Genomic DNA, 5,519 nt, shown 5'->3' on the forward strand with positions numbered 1-5,519 from the left:
TTCCTGCCATCATCAACAGTGCAAAGTTCATGACTTAGAGTGCAACATTTATTAAATGTTGACCCATGGTGTGACCTACTTCCGAGCGTGTCCGTAACCGTGGACTCGGCTATCGATAGATTAATACACTCTAAAGAGGTAGCGCACTGTACCCACACGACAGAACCCATGGCCTCACACTCCCATTCGGGTGGACCAACGACATTCCGACGAAACCCCTCCATTGCCATGACACTCTCTCGGCCACTCCGACTCACTCCCCACCGGGCTAGTCCTGGGTGGCCCCGTGTCTACCAAAGGCACAACGACCATCGTCGTGGCCAAAACATAAACGATCCCACACGGGGACCCGGTACCATAAACTCAACAACGGGCACACAAGGTTATGTCTGCTTACCGGGCCAGGGTACCGCACGCTGATACGTCTCCGTCGTATCTATAATTTTTGATTGTTCCATGCCAATATTATTCAACTTTCATATACTTTTGGCAACTTTTTATACTATTTTTGGGACTAACATATTGATCCAGTGCCCAGTGCCAGTTCTTGTCTGTTGCATGTTTTATGTTTCGCAGAAACCCAATATCAAACGGAGTCCAAACAGGATAAAAACGGACGGAGAATTATTTTGGAATATTTGTGATTTTTGCGAAGTAAAATCAACGCGAGACGGTGCCCGAGGTGGCCACGAGACAGGGGCCCACGCCCACTCCAGGTAGGCACGCCCCCCACCCTTGTGGGCCCTACATAAGGCGGTTGATGCCCTTCTTTGGCCGCAAGAAAGCTAATTTTTGGAAAAAGATATGGGTGAAGGTTTCAATCCAATCGGAGTTACGGATCTCCGGATATAAAAGAAATGGTGCCAGGGCAGAATCCCGGAACGCAGAAACAGAGAGAGACAGAGAGATAGATCCAATCTCGGAGGGGCTCTTGCCCCTCCCACACCATTTGAGCCAAGGACCAGAGGGGAAACCCTTCTCCCATATAGGGAGGAGGTCAAGGAAGAAGAATAAGAAGGGGGCCTCTCTCCCCCTTGCTTTCGGTGGCGCCGGAGCGCTGTCGGGGGCCATCATCGTCACCGCAATCTTCACCAACACCTCCGCCATTTTCACCAACATCTCCATCACCTTCCCCCTTCTATATCCAGCGGTCCACTCTCCCGCAACCCGCTGTACCCTCTACTTGAACATGGTGCTTTATGCTTCATATTATTATCCAATGATGTGTTGCCATCCTATGATGTCTGAGTAGATTTCCGTTGTCCTATCGGTGATTGATGAATTGCTATGATTGGTTTGAGTTGCATGTTTTATTCTTGGTGCTGTCCTATGGTGCTCTCCGTGTCGCGCAAGCGTGAGGGATCCCCACTGTAGGGTTTGCAATATGTTCATGATTTGCTTATGGTGGGTGGCGTGAGTGACAGAAGCACAGACCCAAGTATGTAGGTTGTTTGCGTATGGGATCTTTAGTAGTTGCGGATGCTTGCTAGAGTTCCAATCATAAGTGCATATGATCCAAGAAGAGAAAGCATGTTAGCTTATGCCTCTCCCTCAAATAGAATTGCAGTAGTGATTACCGGTCTAGTAAAGTAGTCAATTGCTTAGGGACACTTTCACAATTCCTACCACCACTTTTCCACACTCGCTATATTTAGTTTATTGCTTCTTTGTCTAAACAGCCCCTACTTTTTATTTACGTGCTCTTTATATTCTTGCAAAGCTATCCAGCAACACCTACAAAGTACTTCAAGTTTCATACTTGTTCTTGGTAAAGCGAACTCTAAGCGTGCATAGAGTTGTATCGGTGGTCAATAGAACTTGAGGGAATATTTGTTCAACCTTTAGCTCCTCATTGTGTACGACACTCTTACTTATCAAAAGACACACCCATAACCTTCCCTCATTGGAGGCACCGACCAGAGGCATGACAACGGACCGAATAAAGGCCTTCCCATAAAGGCAAATGTGGTTGCACTGGGAAAAACCCGATTCAGTGGCACCATGACCCGGTCAACAATATATTCAAGTTGAGTTATTATCAGGTTCAACTTAAGGTGAAAATAATCCGTGTCATAGTATGTCATGGAATGCAAAACTAACATATGCATCACGTATTAACAGAAATGACTGAGTCAACTATATCCACACTAAGCATAAACATCAACAACTCATGACACTTCTCTGGTTAAGATTAAACCTCACTTTAAACAGAATATTTTCTAGCAAATTTTACCATTTTTACTCATGCAAAAAAATAACTCCACTAATTATTTATATCCATAACCATATTATTCTTGCATCCCCGAAAATAAATCCTAGTTTCTTTGCCACTAAGTTAGCTTCAAACTTTCTATAAATCAAGCATATTAGCTACAACAAGCAACTAACAGAATATAAATAAATAATAATGATTTAAATGCATGGATTAAATCATTCATTCAAGTAGGAAAACCAAAAATATTGTAATGGCACCATGAAAATGTTCTTGTGGCTCGCCTTATTGCAGATGAGGTTCACAAGCCTCCTGGTGATCCTCAAGACAAGCGTCACCCTCTGAAAATAATTTTAAACACAAGAAGAAAATATCAAGAACCCTTCTGAAATTCACCAGAAAATCTAGACAGCATGGAAAAATCCCATCTTTGGTGACCTGCTAGATTTCTTTACAAAGAACAAAATGCAAAAAGAATCAATTCATTTGGACTTATGGAAAATATGAAATCTGAATTTAAATAAAACAGACTGGGGGGTGACGTTGAAGGTGTAAAGCTTCGGGGCGCCACCACTCGTACCGCTTCATGCGCATACTGAGTGGCTGACTAGCGGGCCCCGCTAGTCAGGTGAGGGAGGGGGAAGGAAACAGAGGATGGTGCGGCTTCGCTGGAGCATGCGCCAGCGACAAGGGCTTATTGGCCAAAATGAGAGGGAGGGATCGAGAGAGGAGACAGAGGCGCACCTGCTCGTACCCGTAGAGTAGCTAGGGGTGGTCGGACATTGGAATCAACCTCTATAGCGGATGCAGAGAGTGGAGGTCACCGGAGACGAAGACGACAGCGAACAGAGGCGACTCCAGGGGCTCCAACGAGGCGGAACAGCACCACCGGAGAGTGGCGGAGGCCCTGGAAGGGTTGCCCAGGCCCGGGAGGGGCTAGAGCTACGGAGATGACCCAAGGGGATCGCCAGCGAGCTCAAGCTCAGGGACGGCGGCCCGCGGCCTGCCCGGCCGGGCTACGGCTATCTACGAGATCGTGGAGTGTATGGGAGGTGTGGATGGTGCTCGAGGAGGCTGGGGAGGGCTCTATTTCTAGTTGAGCGTCGAGGGGGAATCGGGCTCCGCTAGTGGACACCTCGACACGGTGCCCCATGACGAACGGCGTCAGTGAGAGGGGGAGAAGGCGATGCAGCTCACGCGGGGACTGTGGGTGAACGGGGACGAGCACAGCGGCATTGGGGTGACGACGAGCACAGTGCGCACCGCACTGTTACGTTGGCCGGACCACGCCCGTGCTCGCTGCGGCGAGCCCCGGCGTTGGCGAGCGCCAGGAGGGAGTTAAGAGAGCTTGGACGAAGATTGTTGCAAAGTTTGGCAAGGCTAGGTAGGCGGGGAAGCAAGCACGCGTGAAACAGAGGCTCGGGCGGCACTCAGAGCGCGTCGGCTGCATGCCTGCACACCTGGACGAACGCGGTCACCATGTGAAATCTGACCTCAGGCCGACCTAAGCCCAAACTTCATGTCTGGCTTGTTGTTCGTGGTAGTTTTAGTGGTTACCACACTTGGGTTTGGTCTCAGCTGCAGTAGAAAAGATTTCACACGCCTGGTAAGTTTTTGGACAATAACTTTGAGAGCTTACCGTGCTCAAACTACTGGGAGTTGGGAGCTGGGCTTTGGAGGTTAGCAATCATCTACTAAGGTGATGATGCACAAGAAAAATCAGCCACAATGGAGCAACTAAAATGGTAGTTGCTGTAGAAGCTACCATTTCTGTCCAGAACAACTAAAATGGCCTCGCAGTCCCATTCGGGTGGACCAACGGCATTCCGACGAAACCCCTCCATTGCCATGACACCCTCTCTGCCACTCCGACTCAGTCCCCATCGGGCTAGTCCTGGGTGGCCCCATGTCTACCAAAGACACAACGACCACCATCGTGGCCAAAATATAAACGATCCCACACGGGGACCCGGTACCATCAACTCAACAACGGGCACACAAGGTTATGTCTGCTTACTGGGCTAGGGTACTGCATGCCCATAACCTTCCCTCGTTGGAGGCACCGACCAGAGGCATGACAACGGACTGAATAAAGGGCTTCCCATAAAGGCAAATGTGGTTGCACTAGGAAAAAACTCGATTCAGTGGCACCATGACCCGGTCAACAATATATTCAAGTCGAGTTATTATCAGGTTCAACTTAAAGTGAAAATAACCGGTGTCATAGTATGCCATGAAATGCAACACTAACATACGCATCACATATTAACGAAAATGACTGAGTCAACTATATCCACACTAAGCATAAACATCAACAACTCATGACACTTCTCTGGTTGAGATTAAACCTCACTTTAAACAGAATCTTTTCTAGCAAATTATATCATTTTTACTCATGCAAGAAAATAACTCCACTAATTATTTATATCCATAACCATATTTTTCTTGCATCACCAAAAAAAAATCCTAGTTTCTTTGCCAACTAGGTTAGCTTCAAACTTTCTGTGAATCAAGCATATTAGCTACAACAAGCAACTAACAGAATATAAATAACATAATAATGATTTAAATGCATGGATTAAATCATTCATTCAAGTAGGAAAATCACAAATATTGTAATGGCACCATGAAAATGTTGTTGTGGCTTGCCATATTGCAGATGAGGTTCACAAGCCTCATGGTGATCCTCAAGACAAGCCTCACCCTCTGAAAATAATTTTAAACACAAAACGAAAATATCAAGAACCCTTCTGAAATTCACCAGAAAATCTAGAAAGCAGGAAAAAATCCCATCTTTGCTGATCTGCTAGATTTCTTTACAAAGAACACAATGCAAAAAGAATCAATTCAATTGGACTTATGTTTAAGGGGTTTTGGTTGTTTGAAGTTCTCTGGAAAATATGAAATTTGAATTTAAATAAAAAACAGACTGGGGGTGAGTGATGTCGAAGGCGTAAAGCCTCGGGGGGCCACCACTTGTACCGCTCCACACGCGTACTGAGTGGCTGACTAGCGGGCCCTGCTAGTCAGGTGAGGGGACAGGGGGAAAGAAACAGAGGACGGTGCGGCTTCGCCGGAGCACAAGCTGGCGACGAGGGCTTCTAGGCCAAAACGAGAGGGAGGGATCAAGAGAGGAGACGGACGCGCACCTTCCCGTACCCGTAGAGTAGCTATGGTTGGTCGGACGACGTCGGAATCAACCTTTCTAGCGGGGGGAGAGAGCGGAGGTCGCCGGAGACGAAGATGACGGTGAACAGAGGCGAATCCAGGGGCTCCAACCAGGCGGAACAGCACCACGGGAGAGTGG

Source organism: Triticum aestivum, chromosome 1B (genome assembly GCF_018294505.1).
Source record: "Triticum aestivum cultivar Chinese Spring chromosome 1B, IWGSC CS RefSeq v2.1, whole genome shotgun sequence".
NCBI lineage: Eukaryota > Viridiplantae > Streptophyta > Magnoliopsida > Poales > Poaceae > Triticum > Triticum aestivum.